Here is a 22,802-nt window from a genome sequence, read left to right as displayed (position 1 = left end):
TCTTAATCATGCATTGTGCCATCTCCATAAGAGATCTATTCTTTCTCTTAGCTATGGCATTTTGTTATGGTATATGTAGTATTGTGTATTGGTGTTTTATTCCACATTAAGATCAAAATCCATTAAAATCCTTTGGTATATACTCTCTCCCCTCCCCCTAGGATCAAAATAAAAAATGCCCACTTTACATCCTAAAAAATATTCAGCCATGTCAGTAAGCATAAAAACACTTCAAACTTAGCTTTCTAAACATATATTCATGCATGCCTTGTGTATTCATCAACAAAAGTTATGAGGCACAAGTAGCTACCAAAAGATGTCGTTTTGCATTGGACCACAAATATCATGTATGTAACATGCTGCCTATTGGCTGTCCAAGCACGTCTTAGTAGTCCATCGGGAAACGAATCTAAGCGTCGTCATGGCACTCCCTTGGAATTATTAGGAGAAATATGGACTCTCTTTTTTGCCCCTTAAGGAGTGAATAAAGAAATATAGGCCTAACCAATGAGAGAGCTGGGATTCCAAATTCATGTAACATGAATCTTCTAGCCATATCTTGGCCCAAATCTTCCCTCAACAATAAAAGAAGGGGAAATATGGGGAATACAATGCTGACACTTCCTGGAGATTTGTGACTTGAATTTTAATTTTCTTATTTTTTTATGTTTGACTTTTCATTTCTCCCATTGTCAGTTTCCCCCTCTTTCTTAGACAGATCTCAAAGTTATCATATCTCTTTCCCCGCTTCTTCTTTCCTGACGAAATCTTACAGCCTCATTGTTGCTTGCCCTATTTGTAACCTTGTGAATTTTCATTTCCTCTATATAAACACAGAGTGAGTTTCACACGTTTTATGAGAGCAGAGCTTGTTCTACCAAAGCCCTAAGATTTTCTTCATAAAACTTTACAAGTATATTATTCTCTTCCATGGATGTTCTATGGCAAATTTTTATCTCATTTGGACAAAACCTGTGCAAGTTATGTGCATTCTCTGACATGTAATTTCTTTTGTTTTGGTACTCTAGGAGTCTCTTACAATCAAGAACAATGATCTTTTGGAACACTCAACTTCCTCTTCAACATCTTATGGTTTCTTTGTAAACAAAGTTACATGTATGTTGTCTTGTTTTTTTGCTACTCCATAGTTAAATTTTATGTCGTTTGGACAAAATGTATGCAAGCTATATGCATACTGCATTTTCCTTTGTTTTTTTACTCCTAGAGTCTTTGAGGGTGGAGAACAATGATTTTTTAAAACTCAACTTCGTCAATATCTTTGGGCTTCTTTGCAAAGAGAGCTACATGTATATTGCCACTTTCTCATGTTGCCCCATGGTTAAGTTTCAACTCATTTGGACAAAGCCTATGTAATTTATATTTATGCTTTGACTCGATATTTATTTTGTTTTTATACTCTAGGAATTTGTCAGTGAAGGAATAATGGTCTTGTTATAAGTCAACTTCTTGTTCAATATCTCTGGGCTTCTTTATGAAAAGAATTGCAGGTACAATGTTTTTTAAAAATTGCTCCATTTAAATTTCATTTCATTTGGAGAGAACATTTGCAAATTATACACATCTTGATAGGTAACTTTTCTATTTGGTTATCATAGATGTCTTCACGGAGAAAAAACATCAGTAACATACTTATAGTGGATGTCTTCAATAGGAAAGATAGTGGCACTAATTGGATTTGTGATAAGTACTATAAGTTGGATTGGATTTTGATGCACCCAAGTACTCGAGGGAGTTTCAAGGTCAAGCGTAAGGATGTTGCAAACCCTAGCAAACATTGGAAAGGTAGAATTTTAGAGTTCAGAATAGTGTTCAATGGAACAAGTACAATAACAGAAGTGTTGATCCAACATGTTTATATGCACAAAAACAAATCTTTGTACACGACAAGAACTACATTGCAAATTATAAACAAAACAACAAGTTTTTAAATTTTATTATCGTTTATTCTTTTGCATCAGAGTTGTTTTTAAAAAACTTTGCATTGTTCTAATTCAATCTTATTTTACTAACAACTCTATATCCATCAACTTTGCATGAATGGCAGAATGTGGAATGTTTGAGCGGCAAGATACATGTTTGGCATGAAGACATAGGTTCTTTGATCTATGATAATAAATATGCAAGTCAACTTGCAACACAAAATATCTTTTTTTATAATTCATTGTATGTAGTAGAAAGCCAGAGATTGCAGCATGTCCCATTGCCGCTACTATCTAATGGTGAATGGTTGATTGGTAGCTTGGAGTTGTTAGGAACATGTAAGTCCAAGATAAAATTTGACATCAATAGTGCTATGAAACCTACCACAGGCTCCGAAGATGTGCATCTTAGTTGGTTTATTCCATTCTCATTGTTTGCACATTTGTTTCATTCATGTGATGTTCTGAAGAAAACAAAGATTACTTATCAATGCAAGTGTCCATCTGAGGAATGGATGAGTCAGCTATTGGGTGAGTCTTGGCAAGTCAAAAGAATACATTTTGATGAGACGATTGAATGCAAGGTCAACCAATCTGATCTCATATTCAAGTAAATCTTTTTTACTACTTTGAATGCCTTGATTTATTGATATAGGTCTTGCTTAGATTAATTGTTGTGTTATTCTCATTTACTTGCCATTGTTTTTATTTTTATTATAAGTATTTCATCGCTAGACAAACTCTATGCATTCACTTTCAATATAGAAGATGGTGACTTTTGCGAGGGGAGTGGATCAGCTTGGATCAAGATACTCGAGATGAGACACATACATCTCTCATAGATGTGGTTATCTTGTGGAATGGCCATAATCCTTTTATGGTAAGCACAGAGAGCCATTGGCCCATTTCTTTTCTGAGACAAGAAATCCAATTAATGTCCAATGAGCCCCTCTGCAACTTCTATTTCAATTTAGATAATAAAAAAGTAAGGATTCGTAGTGAGCAATCCATGACATGTAAACAATGTGCTTCTCCACATATCCTTGATATAGTGGAATCCTTGTAAATTTTTTAATATAAAGAACGAATATAAACTTTTTTTAAACTTTTGAGTACTTTCAATTTAAATAATTTTAGTTTACTATGATCCAAGCGTACGATAATACATACTATAATTAGTCAATCATGCTGGTTCAGATCATAATTAAATTGCAGGATGGAGTTCTATAATCTATGCAATATTATCTTTGCATAATGATATATTATAGCTCATATCTTCTATGTATTTCTTAAAATTAAATATTAAATTGGATCCAAGGGATTTTGAAGCTCTTTCATATTTCTTTTCTTAAAAATTTTCTATATTTTCTGTAGTTGGACTTAAATATACTCAGTGATCCAAGCATATTTGAGGATATAATAATGTAGAACGAAGCATTTGTTTGTATGAGTAATTTTAACGGTTACTTTAAAGTATTGAAATAAAGAAACTAAGGTAAGAGTTTTAATTTGAAACTTTAGGGTTAAAAAAGGACCTTTATTTAAAACCCTAGATACATAAAAGCTATAACTCCAAACTCATTTTCACTTTCATTCTCTACTTCCCTACACTTGTGCTCTCCTCCCTTCTCTCTTTGTGCGCCATGGCTGCCACTCCCACCTTCGCCGCATGGAATAGCTCCACGCTACACACACATAGGAGACCAGATATACCCCAGATATTGTGCAACCTTGAGTTTAGAGAGCTCACTTTCTGTCGTAGACCCTAGCTCTAGTATACTAAAATCGTTTTGTGATGCGGGAAACCCTCTCACTTGCTCTATTCTGGACTCTACTCCCAGATGGGTCCCCATAGATTTCTTATATAGTTTACGTGTTGGATCAAGCCATGCAAAGGTAATAAATCGAGCCCTTGTGCATGTGGGGCAGTATCTCCATGCCAACAGTGCCCACCTCATCCTAGGACCACGCCACAATGTATCTCATCGAGCACGATGCAGCATTTGCCATATATGTTTTGTGCACTGAGGTGCAAGAGGATAGTGAGGAAGACATCAACACACCCTCTCGGGAGCTAGAGTATTTCGAGAGGGAGCCTGAAGAGATCCACTCGATCCGAGAGTAGAGGTAGCACAAAGTGTAGCCATTGTGCACCCACCTCCTTATCCTGTTGAGATGCTGACAAGCAATGAGCCACCCCTCGCTTCTCTCCATGCTATCATCATCGAGGGGATGAAATATTTACTTATGTTTTTGTAATGGTGACAATACTGACCATGTAGTGTGTTATACTATTTGTAGTCTATGCCTCCACCATGGACTTATAAAATTTAGCAACTGTCTCTTTAAATGTATTGGCATCACCATCTCTAAAGCTCAACTTTTGTAAGAGAGCTGCTAATCTATCTAGGTGTATCTACACTTCTGCCTTTGCAATCCTCATTCGTTCCCCAGTGCTCCAATCTAGAACAACAAGGTGCAACTTTTTCCATGCTGCATACTTCTCTGGTTGTTTTACAAGTATATTGCCTTCCTCATCTCGAGGTGGAGATATAAACTTCCTAGTCTTGGATCCACCAAAGCATGGTTTACAAGGGATATTTCCACTCTTTCTCGATTTTTTCTCGTCCTTTTTTATTTCTACTTGGCCCTCGTGCAATCCAACTTCAGAGAGGACTCGTTCTACCTTCTTACATGTAGCATCAACTTTTGACACAGGCTGCATCTTGTATGCAAAGCGTATGTATTCATATACTAGCTTCTCAATTATTCTAACCAAACAATGCAATGTGCAAAAGTGAACCCTTGTTAGTGGTATTTTCAAAATAGGGCGGCAGTTTGGATCCACTGGAACTAGCATTCCATTTCTCATGACTTTTTGATCACGTGTTGGAGCACCTTGTTGTCCTGCCTTGGCAAGCCATTCTTTCATTCCATCTTTCCCTTTCTTCCTAGTTTGCATGCAGTATATGCACGAAAATTTTGCATTTGCTGCATTTGATAAACCAAACATACTGCATTTCCCTTTCTTCCTAGTTTACATATCGAGGGGTTTGGGGACTATCAAGTTGGATGCATTCAATACAAATGCAAATTCTTTGGAACCATACTTCAATATGTGTGTATTTTCCAGATGCGTTGACTCACCAATTAGTTCTAAAACTTTCTCATTTAGTCATTTTCACGTGAAATGGTTTTGGCAGAGGCATTACTCGCTTAGTTTTGAAGACTTGCTTCAATCTTATATCCAATTGTTGATAGAGCATACTATATGACTTAGAACTCATTCCCACCTTGTCACATAATCCCTTAGCATCTGTAGCAGTAAACAAGTTGCTCATATCCCTAAGATGTTTACTTGCGACACCATCTACAATGTCCGTGAATTTACGATTTTCCAATATCATTTTTAACCAATGAACTTACGACACCATACATGGGTGGCTAGGTGGAGGCGCATTTACCCCCAACAACCTCCCACTTAAAGGTGAATCTGCCCCGATAAGAGAGAAAAAGAAAAGACAATACAACATGTACACATGTACAACATGATGAGGAAAAAGACGTCACCTCATCCAATGCCCATCAATCTCCTGAGGAAGGCAAAGCGCTTGGTAGTGAGGCTTTTCATGAGCAAGTTTGCAAGATTCTACTCAGTCGGAATCTTGACAAGGTCAACAAACTTGTCCTCAATGACCTCGCGAATGAAGTGATACCTCATCTCAATATGTTTCGTCTTCGCATGGAGGACCGGATTCTTTGCCAACTGAATGGCACTCATAGAATCCGAATGCAGTGTAGGCATATCATCTGTCATACCAAGGTCTGGAATCAAACAGCCTAACCAGATAGCCTCCTTGCAAGCCTCTGTGGCTGCAATATACTCGACCTCTGTAGTGGAAAGAGTCGTACACTTTTGTGCCCTTGGACATCCAAGAGATAGCCCCTCCAGTATAAGTGAAGACATAGCCAGAAGTGGACTTTCTATTGTCTGTGTGTCTTGCATAATCAGAGTCAGTGTACCCCAAGACTCCTATATCCTAGTTGCCATAACAAAGACACATATCTGTTGTGCCCTTCAGGTACCTCATGATACCCTTCACAACATCCCAATGTTTCTTGCCAAGTGTAGCCATATAACGTGCCACAACCCCAACTGCAAAAGCAATATCTGGACGGGTGGCTATCATGGCATACATAAGACCCACGACTAATGCATAGGGAACCTTGGCCATCTTAACCCTCTGGTCATCTATCTGCGGACAGTTGGCTTGTGAAACCTTCACATGAGAAGGTAATGGATAACCAATAGGCTTAAAATCATGCATGCAGAAGTGCTCAAGGACTTTATGAATGTACTCCCTCTGTGACGGATAGAGTAGTCCCTGAGATTTATCGCGCGTAATGTGCATACCAAGTATATGAGAGGCCTGCTGTCCCAGATCTTTCATCTCAAAGCTCTTCTTGAGTTGAACTTTAAGAGCATCTAGCTCCTCATGAGCTGTCCCTGCTAAAAGCATGTCATCCACATAGAGTACCAAAATCAGTAAAGAACCGTCACGGGCTTTCTTTGTGTACAAGCATGAATCCATATCACTGTGGCTGTAGCCCTGTGACTACATGAATGCATCAAACTTATGGTATCATCCCTAGGTGCCTGCTTCAACCCATATAGACTTTTCTTTAGTTTGCACACTAGGTATTCCCTGCCAGGGTCTACAAAGCCCTTAGGCTACTCCATGTAAGTCTCATCATGCAAGTCCCCATGTAAAAAAGCCATCTTGACATCCATCTGGTACAAGTCCAGATCAAGCTGTGCAATGAAGGCCAAGACTAAGCGCAGGGTGGTCATCTTGACCACAGGAGAAAAGACTTCATCAAAGTCAACACCATGCTCTTGCTTAAAACCCTTAGTAACCAATCAAGCCTTGTATACCAGCTTGGGGTGTCCAAGGGTACTTTTCAGCTTGTACACCCACTTGCATGGCAAAGCCTTCTTACCCAGAGGCAAGGAAACCAAATCCCAAGTCTGATTCTTATGCAATGAGTCAAGCTCAGACTGCATAGCCCTCTCCCAAGAGTGACAATCACCCCTAGCCTCATCATAAGTGAGAGGCTCTCCTGCATCTGTAACTAGTACATAATCCATAGAGGGTGCAAAACGGTCAGGAGGTCGTCTATCTCTAGTAGAATGCCTCAATCCAAGATCTGTTGCCTGACCAACATCATGTCTAACATCAGCATGTCTAACATCTAGGCCATGAGCATCAAGTGATGCTGCACGCTATCTAGCTGGCTGTGGAGTGAGTTGAACAGGAGCAGGTGGCTTCTCCTGAAAGATAACTCTACGTACCTAAACCACTTTTTCAGGTTGCATATGCATTTTGTCCTCTTGAAAGTTGACATCATGATTGCGGATCACTTTCCGTGCCTATGGATCCCATAGACGGTAACCCATCTCTCTTGCATCTCCATAGCCAATGTAAATGCATTTGACACTTTTAGGATCCAGCTTCTTGCATTTGCCCTTGGGCACATGGCAGAATGCTTCACATCCACCAAAGACACGCAAATGATCATAAGAGGGGGGCTTACCTGCCCATACCTCATCTGCAACCTGAAAGTCTATGCCACTGCTAGGCGACTTGTTAATGAGATGCACTGTAGTAGTAACTGCCTCAGCCCAAAAGTGCTGCGGTAAGCCAACTTGGCTAACCATGCTACGAACCCTTTCCTGAATGGTCCTATTCATGCGTTCAGCCATACCATTCTGGGGTGGGGTGTAAGGGGTCGTCAACTGATGCTTAATACCCCGCTCATCACAAAACTACTCAAAAGCATGTGATACATACTCACCCCCATTATCTGACCTTAGACATTTGAGACTTTTCCCAGACTGGTTCTCTGCCAATGCAAGCCAACGTTGAAATTTGTCTAAGACATCAGATTTTCTTTTTATGGGATAAGCCCAAACCTTATGTGAGTAATCATTTATGAAAGCAACAAAGTACTTTTCCCCACCAAGTGACTGACAGGGCATGGGCCCACATACATTTGAGTGCACAAGAGTCAAGGGCTCACCCATGCGTTTCTTACCACACTTTTGATGCGTATTTCTAGTCTAGTCTACTTGCCATACAAACAATGATCACAATAATCAAAATGCGAAGAGTCAAAAGGCGAAAGATACTGCAAAGCATGAAGCATTTTCATTCCTTTAAGAGACATATGCCCCAAATGAGCATGCCAAAGGGATACATGGGGAATAGAACCCACATACAAAACATGATCCAATGTAGCTCCTAATACAAGTAAGGGATAGAGGCTGCTAGACTTGGCACCTCTTGCAAGTACAAGCCTGCCACGAGTAATCTTCCATGCAGAGTCTCCAAAAGACACAAAACACCCTGCATCATCAAGTTGTCCAGTTGATATAAGGCTGCGAGTCAACGCAAGTACATGGCATACATCATGCAAAACAAGTGAACTGCTAGAAGGAAACTGTAGCCTAATATCACCAATGCCCACAATGTCAAGAGACCTGTCATCACCAAGGCGCACAGAACCAGACATGGTATGATAGGTATGAAACCAATCTCGACAGGGTGTCACATGAAAGGATGCACCCGAATCCAAGAGCCAGCACTGTGCATATATAGAATGTATCTCAAAAGCCTATAAGGTATCGCATGAAGAAGCTGCAAGTATGTAATCATCATCTGAATCAGTGGCCTGCATGACATTAACCTCTTCTATCTTCACACTAGACTTTGCAGGTACAATACTACGCTCAGAAGGCTTTTCCTACACTTTTTCTTTTTCCTTTTCCTTGCGCTTATCATCGCGCATTTTATGGCACTGCGGCCTAATATGTCTTGCTTTTCCACAATAATGATAGGTAAGATCAGACTTCCGTCCACAGGACTTACTGCGACCACGTGACTTGGACCTGGACTTTTGAGAGTCCTTGCCCTTATGATCATTAGCATGCTTGCCATCTCTGCCATCTCTAATGGGAAGCATCACTGTCGTAATCAATAAAGCACTCTCAACATTGATTTTCAGTCCATCAAGCTTGTTCGTGCATATGGCAATACGGAAGACATCCCATGATTCAGGCAAGGTGCCAAGCAGAAACAATGGGTGCAAGTTGTCTTTGAACTCAATACCCTGTGACAATAGACTCTTCATGATAGCATGAAACTGACTAAAATGAGATGAAAGGGAGGTCCCCTCCTTCATGTGAAGGTCCATTAACTGCTTCAGCCAATACATTTGTGACGCACGACCCTGCCGCATAAAGCTCCTAAATCTTCTCCCATAAATCCCATGCACTCTAATTCTCATCTTCAACTACATTATGATGGACCTCTTCTGAGAGTGACAAAATAATGGTAGACTTGCATAGCTCATCAACTTCCATTCAAAAAACATCATCCATATCCTTAGGTTTGACACCCTTGAAACGCAAGGGTTTAATCTGTAACTTCTGCACCAAAACCTGCCATATTTGGGACTTCTAATACCCATAGTTGGTACCATCCAACTTGGCAATGTTAAAGAGAGATGTGTCTTTCAAATGACCAGTCATACTGCCCCAAATCAAAGCAAAAATGTAAAATTATATGTTATTGTAATTAGCAAAAAATGCACTAAAACCACTGCTAAAACTGAGTGAAAGGGTGGATTTTACCAAGAGAAGCACCTATCCACCAAATATGACCAAGGTAACATCTATAGATTTCAGCTTGCTGTAATAAATGATAGTAGTATGTAAAACTATCCCAAAATGAAGCAATAACTGATACATATGTCACTGTAATTGCTAGGTAACAAGACACATCCAACAATGAGTTTCCAGGGGCAAGAAGGTACCAAGAACTGTCAAACCAATAACCTGTTAAGCAAGAGACATGTCATAGGTCCAAAAGTCATGCATGTAAAAAATGGGCTCGGGGTAAGAGAAGAGACCAAGCACAAGCACAACTGATGGAGCAAGAAGCTCAATACATAATCATCCAAGATGCATACAAAACTGATAAACCTGTGACAAAGATAGGTGCCTACCTCAATAGTCATATCAAATCAGCCCACTACAGACAAATTGCAGACATAAAGCTCTCAAGAGAGTAAATGCATGTAACTGTCCCACAAGCTCAAGCTCATTTGTAAGTAAGACTCTGTGTACATCCAAATATACCAAGAGGCTCCCACTGGAAGTGAAGTTAGATGCAAAGAGAGCAAGCAACGCTCTAATACATCAAATACATAGCATCAGACATGCCAAATCCCAATAGGGTACATCCGGAGCATAAATCCCAAGCTATCTCAGACTCGTAAAGCATAAGCCTGAAAGCATTCAAAGACCATGTAACTGACAACCAAATGCAATGCCCAGTAGATCCAAAATGCTCAAATATATCTAAAGATGAAGCTCCAAGTAACTGTCAAGCATGGACAAACCATGTGGCATCCATATCTGACCAAAGCATAAATGCAAGAGGCCTAAATGTCAAGTAGTGACAATAGGCATAGACCGGTCCAAAACATGCCAACTGAAGCCAAATGCCAGTGAAGAACAACCAAGTCGGAGCTTAATACAAGCTCAAAAGCATTCCGGAACCAAAGACAAGCTCGATGTCGTACCTCGAAGGTCAATACTTCATTGCATATCCCAAAGACATAGTCCAAAACCAATAGGCATAACCAAACATGAGATAATAGGCTTCAGCCCACTATGGTACCACAGTGATTTACTATTCAAAAATGAGTATTTTCAGCAAGAAGATCAGTCCAAAATGATGGCATAACATGTGCCTTGCATCCCCCAAACAATCGGGCATCAATAGGTACCAAATCGGTTAAGTAGAAGTGCCCAAACAAGCATAGCATTAGATGCCAATGTTACTTCTGCATAACATGACTATGGGACTATTGTAAACAATCCTAGGAATGTACAAATCAGACCCAAAACTAATGCCAATGATCAAGGAGGCTTCAACCAAAGTTAGAGACCATTGCCAAGTGCATTGGCAAGCCCGAAGAAGCATGACATAGCCATCAATGAGGAGTAGGTGAGCTGTTGTAGTGTGCTGTCCAGAACATCCAAAAAAATGACACAAATTTGCTGATCCCTTCTTCTGCTCTTGTGCATCCACGTGGCCTCAATGGTAGTGGTTGGAGGCTCCAAGGGGTGCCCAGGGAGGCCCACAACAAGCCTCAAGTGTCCAAATGCAAGAGGGAGCAAGATCCAAGCTCCAAGGGTTTGAGCTATGGCTGCCCTGTTTGACTACAACCTAAGAACTGAAGAAAAAACACTAAAAGAATACTTCAATACCTCTGTAGCAATGCCTTGAGGGTGTCTCAGTAGGTTGGGAAGGTGCTCAGGAAGCTGGGGAGTGACGGGAGCTCGGGAAGGTCGGCTATGGCTGCCGGGAAGGAGACCCAACGTTGCAGGTATTGATGGAAGCTAAGAATGCCACGAACCAAGCTTGGGAAGTTGGGAAGCCTCATTCTAATACCAGTTGAAATTTGAGAAGGATCGAAGCTTACTTGGAAGTGAGCTATGACGGAGAGCAAGAGCAAGAAGAGAGAGAGACACAAATGGGAACTCCAACAACCACAATGTGTGGTCGGGCCTTCCTTTATTCAAATTGTCACTAAAAGAATAAAGAATAAGTGACTATGACGGGCGCCTGCCACCTGCAGTGTGCAGTGGTGGAGGGTAGTGTCAGTGTAGAAATACATGGGCGACTAGACGAATGCGCCTTTACCCCCAACATTAAGAAGCAAAAATGAGAATGATTCTAATAGATTTTCATGTTGAAAAGTCATGAGGGCATTAAGGAGTCGTATATTAATAATTGGCTTCGTTTTTAGAGAAAATAGAATTGTATTTTTTTAGTATGAGGATTTTGAGCAAAAGTGACCTTATCCTACAGTTTGGGAATAAAATAATAGGTGAAATCTATTGAAAATACAAATATGAGATTTGATTGATTGTAGAAGATCTCTTATTATAATATTATTTTGGGATCTCTTTTAAGAGAGAGAGAGAGAGAGATGAGAGAAAACCCTTAAGGGGCAAAAGGGAGAGTCCATATTTCTCCTAATGGTCACGGCATTTGTCGTGCCTAAGGTTTCTCAAGTCCACCTCACAACGAAATGTTCGTGGCCAAATCCACTAGGATTGACCTGAAACTTGAGTCTCTATTGGTCAAGGCCACCTAACAGCATTTTAGCGTCGAGACCTGGGTATTTCACTTTACGCAGAGCTACCCAATTCGAAGCAGATCCATATCGCACTTGGTTCAAGGAGAATGAGAAACCAGAGGGATGCGTCGCTCAACCCCTCTGCCCATAGGGCATAGTCAGATTTCGGTCCCCTAATACAGAATGAATCGGGTACTAACCCGCGCTGTCTAAACGTTGAATGACGGCAAAATCTTGTGAGAAGCCTCCCAGTCCTCTGGGACCACCCTATCGTAACACAAACCCATTAAGGGTTTCGCCCACCCACTTCCCTCAATAGCCGTACTTTAGGTATCTAATTAGCCCTGCTCAGTTTGGACGAGAGAGAGGACTATGTGTCCCTGATTCAAGAGTTCCGCGATATCTTTGCTTGGAGTTATGATGAACTTCAGGGTATTCCTCCCAGTCTAGCTGTGCATACTATATCACATTTATGTGCAACATGTAAAAGCAGCTTCTTAAATTAAGCCTCTTAGGAAACAGGGTTTGTTCACGTAATCTTATGGCACTGACACGAAAACAAATTCAAACGGGTTCCTTGTAAGTGAACTTAATATTAGCATTTCATCAGAGATACAAGTCTTGTTCAAAAGGAACAATATCCACAATCCGTGAGGATGCACTTTATTTCCTCTAAGATTCCGCCTTGCACTAGTAACAAGGGCACTCAAGAATCTATCTCGAGTTGCACGGATCGTTTGAGTAGGACCCGGAGGCAGGGAATTTATAGCCAGCGCCCCCTGGCATCCAAGCATCCTCCTACATTCAAAACAACCTCCGGAGAGACCTCTCGTGGGGGCGGGTTCTCATCATGGCTATTTAGAATCCCCTTGGCTAAGGTTGCTGGCCAGTTGGGGGTGGTTTGGCACGCCCTCCAAAAATTCAACCTGATTCATTATTCCCATTTCTTTTATGAGTTTGGGATCACACAATCTTTTTACAAACGGTGTTCCTGAATTTACAAGCACAAACAATGGTGCAGGTGAGTGCTCAGAACATCTGCTAAGGTGGGGTCCCTCTCTTGATGCTTAGCATTTGTCCTTCTAGCCTTGGCGGAAATTTTCAATATCCTCTGAGGGTTAGGGAATACCTTCTTTCTGACTCCGCTCCTTTGTGATAGGAGAGAGCAATTATGCAATTTGATCTATTCCAATAGTTCTCGGATGGTAGTTGTCCTAGCTTGGTAGCCTTTAGTCCAGGGTTTTGCTCTTGGAAAAATGACACCCGAATTTTTCTTGTATTAACATTGAGCTGTGTCATGGTTAAGGGTGATATCGTCAAGGTTGTTTTGACTTTATCGAGGCCACATGTAGGACCTAGACCAATGAGTGCTTTACTTGTTTCAAGATCCTCCTAGTAGTTTGGCTCACTTACTTTTAAACCCTAAATAAGTCGAGTTAAGCCCTATCCTTGCGTATATAGGGTTCATTTTATTAAATGGCCCTCAGCAATTTTAGCATTTCATATGCACGACTTATAGCTATCTTTAAGATGAATCCCTAGCAGCGCACCTAAAACCGTCCATGATACCACACAATCTAGATGCGAGTCCTTAGGACAACGATGATGCAATGCGAGGTTCTACTCTTGGGAATTCATTTTCAAGGCACATATGCAAATCTTTAAATAGGAACTTGTATTTTTCTTTTGTGCGAGGAACACGAAATCTTCAGTCCTAATGCAAGTGCAGGCTACTTCCCTCTTAAAGGTTTATAAGAGCCTAATACTCAGCTTAGTATTGCAATGACCTAAACATACTTAACCGTTATCATAGCAACTCATGATCCTCATGGACTTGATTCAAGCCTTTACTCCTATCTTTCTAATTTCACAAATTTCATGATGCAAAAAGTACGATTTCCGCTTAATGATGACTATGCTTTATCATCCTAGTAACCCATTTTTTCAGTTTCTATTTACTATCAAGCATGCCAATACTAGTGCATAATCTAAAGCACTATGAACACAATCAATAAAGTCCTTGATTTTCAATGTGCATTATTGCAAAATCTTTTGTGCAAGTTATTCGTTCAAAACATGTCAAAGTGCAATAAAACAGAATTTCCAACATGATTGAAGAATGCAACCTAAATGGTGGTTAGTTATCATAGATTTTTACTTGAATACTTCTCCCTTCCCAATGAAGTCGTTTTATGTTCTTAAGGTCTCCCATCAAGGTAGGATTTATGGGACGTGCCTAGTTACCAAGCATTGTGGTTCCTTGACCCACAGCTTCATCGATTGAAGCGGGATTCGCACTTGATTGGACCTTTCTTTGCTTGGGAGGCATCGTATAACTCGGCTTTTTCTTTGCAGCTATGTAGCCAAGTTAAAAGAGAGTTGACTCCTTATGGAAGGAATTTGTTCGTGTGAGAGCCCTCTCAAGGAGGGGGAAAAGAAAGGGGAAGCTCTGAAGCCTCCAAGGGGAATTTCCCTCCCTCCCTGTCTCTCTCTCTCTCTCTCTCTCTCTCTCTCTCTCTCTCTCTCTCTCTCTCTCTCTCTCTCTCTCTCTCTCTCTCTCTCTCTCTCTCTCTCTCTCTCTCTATTTTCTCTCACTCTCTCTCTTTTCTTACTCTCTTCCTCTCTTCTCTTACACACTCTCTCTCCCTTTTTTCTTACTTTCTCACCAGTCGAACATCAGGAAAGAGCAGCGGTCCTCCCCCTCCTCCTTTCAACACCCAAGGGCCCTTTTATAGAGTATTGGGGGGGGGGGGGGGGGAATTGATAAGGTATGGAGCCCCCCTCCCCCTTATTCCCAATAGGGCAGCCAGCTGGATGGCCGCCTCCATGCAAAGTATGGGGGAGAGAAAGAGGGAGTAATTTTTACCCCCTGCCCATGTCATCCTCCTCCCTCCCTCCCTCCACACTGCTCATCATCCATGGTAGTCCCCCCCCCCTCCCTCCCTCCCTCCGTTGACACATGGTAGCCCCCTTGTCTGCCAGTTGGCAGCGTGAGTAGGGGGGGTTAATTCTTCTTTTTTTAAAAAAAAATTGTTTAATTAGAGGGGGGGTCATACGGGAGGGAAATGTTACATTCTTCCCCCCTTAAGGAATTGAGATGTCCTCATCTCGAAAAGAATTAGGGGTATTGTTGGTTGAGAGTACTCTTGTCAATCCATGTGGCATCTTCTTTTGGAAAGTCTTTCCACTGGATGAGGTACTCCTTGAGGGTTCTACTCCTCAATCTCTTTTCTCGAATGTCTAGGATTCTGTCCAGCCAAAGCTCAAGGACTCCTTGGCTTGGCATTACAACTTGTTGATCATTGAGTACATGGCTAGAATTGGATACATATTTCTTTAATTGGCAAACATGAAATACATTGTGAACCTTTACATTCTCAGGGAGTTGGAGTTTGTAGGCGTTGGGCCCTAGGCACTTGAGGATCCTATAAGGTCTGCAATACCTTGGACTCAATTTTTTAAATTCTCCCAATGACAAGGAACTCGTCTTGGGTCGTACACGAATAAAAACCATGTCTCCCTCATTGAAGAGTTGCTCTTGTCTATTTAGATCTGCATATGCTTTTTCCCTATCCTTGGTGGCTCTAATGTCTTGTCTAATGGCCTTAACTTGCTCATCCATTTCCTTGAGCATTTCCTTAAAAGCTTCCACCCTTAAAGCAGGATCTGAGAAGTTCAATGGAGTACGATAATCATGCCCATACAATGCTTGGAAAGGTGTCATTTGAATGCTTTGTTGGTAGGAAGCATTATAGACGAACTCTACCAATGGTAGATATTGGATTCATTTCCTGGATTCGCGACAACAATAATCTTTAAGTATATCTTCAATGACTTGATTGACCCTCTCTACTTGGCCATCATTTTGAGGGTGATAGGTTGTACTGAAACATAGTTGGGTCCCAATGGCCCCGAATATCCCTCTCCAGAAGTGAGATGTGAAGAGGGAGTCATGGTCACTAATGATCCTTCTAGGCAACCATGGAGTTTGACTATCTCCTTGATGAATAGTTTGGAAATATCTGAATCTTTATAAATTTTTTTAACTAGAATGAGGTGTGCAACCTTGGTGAGCATGTTTACTATAACCATAATTGAGTTGTAGCCCCCTTGCATTGAGGATAACTCAACAACAAAGTCCATGCTGATAAATTCCCACTTCATTTGGGGGATGTCGAGAGGTTGCAGCTTCCGAGGCATCTTGACATGTTTTGCCCTAATGCATTGGCAGGACAAACATTCCCCAATGGTAGCTCTTTTTGACCCTATTGAGGGTCTTGACATATTCGGGATGGCCTGAAAAGGGGGAGTCATATGCTTCCCAAAGTATTCTCTATTTGAGTTTCTTGCTCGAGGGTATGCGTAATCTTGTTCTAAAATAGACAAGTCCCTCATTGATGGATAATTCTTGATATTTGACCTTAAGTCTGGGGTTTTGATCCTTTTCCAATATTTCCTTTATCATCTCCAGATATTCTAGATCATGGCTAGCTTCTTCCTTGACTAGTTCAAGGATAGGGTTGCCAGGCATTGACACCATAATTGCCAATGATTCGGCCATTGAGGGTTCCTCCATGATAAGAGAGTTGAGGAACGCCTTGCGACTTAGGGCATCAGCGACCACATTCTCTTTGTCGGGTCAATACCTGATCTCAAAATCATACTCTTGCAGAACTTCTATCCAACGACATTGCCTCATGTTGAGGTTGGTCTGGGTGAAGATCCATTTAAGGCTCTTATGGTCCATGACCAAAGAAAACTTGTTACCAAGCAAGTAATGTCGCTAAAGTTTGAGGGCATGAATCACTGCTAGTCTCCAAGTCATGGGTGGCATAAGTCCTTTCATGGGTTTTTAGGTTCCGCGAGGAATAGGCTATAGGATGACCTTCTTGCATTAGTATGTAGCCAAGCGCAAGTGTGCTAGCATCCATGACAACTTCAAATTCCTTGCTTAAGTCAGGGAGCTTCAAAATTGGTGTTGTCACCAAGCTATGCTTGAGTTGATCAAAACTTGCTTGTTAAGAGGGCGTCCGCACTATGGCAACTTGCTTTTTTACCAAATTTGTGAGGGGTGCTATGATTAAATCATAATCCTTAATGAAGATCCTGTACCAACATGTTAATCCAAGAAAGCTATGCACTTCTTTAGTAGTAGTCGGTGGAGATCACTCTTGGACATCCTTAACCTTGGTAGGGTCTACAGAGATTCCTTCATTTGACACAATAAATCCAAGATATTCAATCTGCCTTTTGAGGAAGGCACACTTTTTTTTCTTAGCATAGAGCTTATGAGTCCTCATGGTCTCAAGGATGATGTGAAGTTGGGACTCATGATCCGCCTCTTCCTTGGAATAAACCAAGGTGTCATCAAAGAAGAAGAGTACGAAATCATCGAGTTATGGTCTAAAAATGTCCTGCATTAGCCTATTAAAGATGGTAGGGCCATTAGTCAATCCAAAAGACATTACTTTGAATTCAAAATGACCATATCTAGTATTAAATGCCGTCTTCGGAATATCCTCATCTTTGATGCGAATCTGATAATATCATGATCTCAAATCAATCTTGGAGAAGATTTTTGCTCCTTGCAATCGATCGAGTAACTCGTCTATCCTTGGAATGGGGTACTTATTCTTGATGGTTACTTGGTTCAGGCCTCTATAATCGATGCAAAGTCGAAGTGTACCATCCTTCTTCTTTTGGAACAAGATTGGAGCTCCCCAAGGAGAATTGTTGGGGCGTATGTACCCTTGGTCTAGTAGCTATTTGAGTTGTTCCTTTAACTCAATGGCTTCAGGAATGGACAGCTTGTAGGGCCTTTTTGCAACTGGTGCAGCTCCTAGGATTAGCTTAATCTCATGATCTAGTTCTCTAGGTGGTGGTAATTCAGTCAATTCTTCTGGGAACACATCCACATATTCCTTTAACCATGATGGTTCTTCATTGGTGTCCTCTACTTGATTTGGTTTGTTTAGCTTGATCAGGTAGATGGGTAATCCCTTCCTTATTCCTTGAACTATTCACGTTGCCTTAGCTAGCTAGATTTTGGTTTACCTGCTTCTCCTTGTGTTGTAACTAGCTCACCCTTAGGATTTCGAAAGGAGACTTAACCCTTTCCACAATGAATGTGAGCATCATTGAGAATTAGCCAATCCATCCCGAGTAGGCATTCATGGACTCCTAGATTCATTTCTCTAAACTTAACAGTTGTGGGCTCGTTTTCGAGTAGGAATTCCACCTTAGCAGTTTGTCTAGTGCAAGTGATTTCTCGCCCATTTGCTAGTTCGACAACCAAAGTGGGTGCAACTACATTGGTTATTCCTAACCTTCTTGCACAAGTTGGTGAAATGAAGGAATGAGTACTGCCACAATTAAACAGGGTTTTGAATTTCTTACCTTGGTGGTCCGATGGTGTTTGAATCACCGAGAATTGGCGGTTCGGCCCCTTCTTACAGAGAGCGGCATGAATGATTGCCCTCTCAATCTCGGCTTCCATGCACGGATCTTCTTCTTCGTTGAATCCTTTAGTAGTAATATTGGAAGTTTTTGCCCTTCCCAATACTGCAGGACCGCGGGGCCACGGGTAGCCCTAGCTTAGCCTCTGAATTTCCCTTGATGGCGGTCTCCGCCAAGTTTGGGACATTCCCTTTTGAAGTGCCTAGGTTCATTACAGTGGAAACAATGCATACTTTGATCACTTCTTTGAGTGGGTACAAAGTTATTGATTGCATTTGCTCTTGGCTTCTTCCGTTGTCCTTGACTCTGTCCTTGTGCCCTTTTAATTTTAGCTTTCAACATCCATGGATTTTGGTCTCTGTAAGCCCAAGGTCTAGACTTTGGTTTGACTTTTTGGGCAATATGTCTTACTCTTGTCAATGCATCTTGCAAATCTGAATGACACATCGATTCCAACCGAGTGTTTATTGATGGATTCAGGCCATCACAAAACTTTGAGACTTACTAGGGGATACTCATTGTCAGGGCATATTTCAGCAAGGAAACAAATTTCGAGTCATATGCCTCTAGAGACAACCCAGCTGCCTCAACTTAAAGAACTCATTCATCTTCTAAGTTCTATACACAGGTGGCATATACCTTCCCTTGCACTGCTTCCTTTAGTTTTTCCCAAGTTATTGTGCTTTCAAACTGCTTGGTCTTTACACCATTGCTTCCACCACAGCCTAGCTTTGCTGGTGAGCTTGAGCTTGGCAAGCATAGCTTGGTTCACAAGTGTTGTTTCGGCTACACTGAAATAGTCCTCCATGGATTCAATCCATATTTCGGCATCAGCTTCAACACTCTTCCCTTTTCCGTCAAATTTTGGTGGTTTAATTTGTTTGAGAAGAAACTTCTTTGTGCCTCTGTTGGGCTTAGTGCAGAAACAGGATTCTCGATCTGCACTTGGGATTGTATCTGATTACCAATTTAAACTTTCCATGTTAGGATTGCATTTCCACATCCCTATACAACTTAAATCAATGCGCACATATTTTTCATTGCTACTATGCAACATTCGAATGAACAAAAAATTCTTATTTAACCATAGGGAAGTGTAAGCCTCAAGTACAATTATTCAAGAATAGATAGGGTTTGGCTGAGATAAATTTCTTTTCAAGAGTTACATTAACGCCAGGTTAATAATTCCCTATTGGATTCAGCTACAGGGACAGAATAGTAGTATGGATTGGGGGAATGGATTCTTAGGAAGCGATAAGTCATGGGAAGTTCAGAAAATCCCTGTTTTTGATAGCCATGGCGTTCATTTCACCCCATTACTTTAATTCTGTTCGTTGGAAAAATTTTAACCACCTCTTCATAGATGTAGCGGTTCTGATCTACTTGCCGGCGTCCGATGTGTAGAGTCAAGTTCAAATGAGCCTCATGAAAGATGAATAACTTGATAATCTTCAAGTCTTCCAACCACTTTAACCTCTTCAGATCGTTTTGAAGATAGGCGAGTCGGTCGGCATCTATGTAGCAGTATCCCGTGCTTGCTCCAAGTTCAACGCCTTTCCACATACAACGGTGAGAGGTTGTAGAGCCAATCCAGGATCCCCATCATGTTGGACCATTTGTGATAGCTTGAAGAGTTCATAGCCATCCTGAACATGATATGAAATATGAGGAACCTGCTCCATGCCTCGTAAGTCTAGAAGCGGCAGCAATTCACGAGTAAAACGAAAAAAAAATTCTAATGAAAACATTGCCTCGCTCTTCCCTGATTTTTTCCTAATTGTTTTAGTCGTTGATGATAGCATCTGTAATGTGCCGCCTTTTGGCTATCCAAGCACGTGTTAACAGTCCCTCGAGAAACAAATCTAACCATCGCCACCCGACACTCCCTTGGAATGTCACAGAGTTTGTCGCCTAGGGTTTCCCAAGTCCACCTCGCAATGGAACGTTTGCGGCTTGGCCTAACCAACTAGCATCGACCTAAAACTTGAGTCCCTATTGGTCAAGGCCCTTGACAACATTCTAGTGTTGGGATTTGGGCATTCCACTTTACACAGAGCTACCCAATCCGAAGCAAATCCATACTGCACTTGGTTCAAGGAGAATGGGAAACAAGAGGGATGCGCTGCTCAACCGCTTTGCCCATAGAGCATAGTCCCATTTTAGTCCCCTAATACGCAATGAATCAGGTACTAACCCGCACTATCTAAAGGTCGAATGATGGAAAAATCTTGTGAGAAGCCTCCTAGTCCTCTAGGACCACCCTGCCATAGCACAGACCCATCGGGGGCTCTGCAAACCCACTTCCCTCAATAGGCGTACTTTAGTTATCTAATTAGCCCTATCACATTTATGTACAACATGTAAAAGTAGCTTCCTTAATTAAGCCTCTTAGGGAACCGAGTTCATTCACATAATCTTATGGCACTGACACGAAAACATATTCAAACGAGTTCCTTGGAAGTGAACTTAATATTAGCATTTCATCAGAGAATATCCGCAATCCGTGGAGATGCACTTTATTTCCTCCAAGATTCCGCCTTGCACTAGTAACAAGGTCCCTCGAGAATCTATCTCGAGTCGCACGGATTGTTTGAGTAGGACCCAGAGGCAATGAATTTATAGCCAGAGCCCCCCTTGGCATCCAAGTATCCTCCTACATTCAAACCAATCCGCAGAGAGACCTCTCATGGCGGGTTCGGTCCACGTTCCTGTCACCACTATTTAGAAACCCCTTGGCTAGGGTTGGTAGCCAGCTAAGGGTGGTTTGGTACGCCCTCCAAAAGTTCAACCTAATTCATTATTCCCATTTATTTTATGAGTTTAGGATCACACAATCTTTTTACAAGCAGTGTTCCTAAATTTACAAGCACAAACAATGGTGCATGTGAGTTCTTGGGACATCTACTAAGATGGGGTCCGTCTCTTGACGCTTAGCGTTTGTCCTTCTTGCCTTGGCAGCAATTTCCAATATCCTCCGAGGGTTAGGGAATACCCTCTTTTCGACCCTGCTTCTTTGTGATAGGATTGAGCAATTATGCAATTGGATCTATATCCAATAAGTCTCAGATGGTAGTTGGCCTAGCTTGCTAGCCTTTAGTCCAGGGTTCTGGTCTTGGAAAAACGACACCCGAATTTTTCTTGTATAAACATTGAGTTGTGTCATGGTTAAGGGTGATATTGTCAAGGTTGTTTTGACTTTATCGAGGCCACATGTAGGACACTGAGACCAATGAGTGTTTTACTTGTTTCAAGGTCCTCCTAGTAGTTTGGCTCAGTTACTTTTAAACCCTAAATAAGTCGAGTTAAGCCCTATCCTTGAATATATAGGGTTCATTTTATTGAACAGCCCTGAGTAATTTTAGCATTTCATATGTGCGACTTACAACTATCTTTAAGATGAATCTCTAGCAGTGCACCTAAAACCGTCCATGATACCACGCAATCTAGATTCGAGTCCTTAAGACGATGATGCAACGCAGAGTTCTACTCTTGGGAATTCATTTTCAAGGCACATATGCAAATCTTTAAATAGTGACTTGTATTTTTCTTTTGTGCGAGGAACACGAAATCTTCAGTCCTAATGCAAGTGCAGGCTACTTCCCTCTTAAAGGTTTATAAGAGCCTAATACCCAGCTTAGTATTGCAATGACCTAAACATACTTAACCATTATCGTAGCAACTCATGATCCTCATGGACTTGATTCAAGCCTTTACTCCTATCTTTCTAATTTCACAAATTTCGCGATGCAAAAAGTACAATTTCCACTTAATGATGACTATGCTTTATCGTCGTAGTAACCCATTTTTTCAGTTTCTTTTACCTATCAAGCATGCCAATAATAGTGCATAATCTAAAGCACTATGAATACAATCAATAAAGTCCTTGATTTTCAGTGTGCATGAATGCAAATATTTTGTGTAAGTTATTCGTTCAAAACATGCCAAAGTGCAATAAAACACAATTTCCAACATGATTAAATAACGCAACCTAAATGGTGGTTAGTTATCATAGATTTTTACCTGAATACTTCTCCCTTCCCAATGAAGTCGTTCTATGTTCTTAAGGGCTCCCATCAAGGTAGGATTTATGGGATGCACTTGGTTATCAAGTGTCACGGTTCCTTGACCCGCAGCTCCATCAGTTGAAGCGGGATTCGCGCTCAATTGGAACTTGCTTCACTTGGGAGGCATCAT

The sequence above is a fragment of the Lygodium microphyllum genome, chromosome 8 (genome assembly GCF_053477565.2).
Source record: "Lygodium microphyllum isolate KBCC chromosome 8, Lygodium_microphyllum_v1.1.10, whole genome shotgun sequence".
NCBI classification, from domain to species: Eukaryota; Viridiplantae; Streptophyta; class Polypodiopsida; order Schizaeales; family Lygodiaceae; genus Lygodium; species Lygodium microphyllum.
This window is presented reverse-complemented; position numbering follows the sequence as displayed.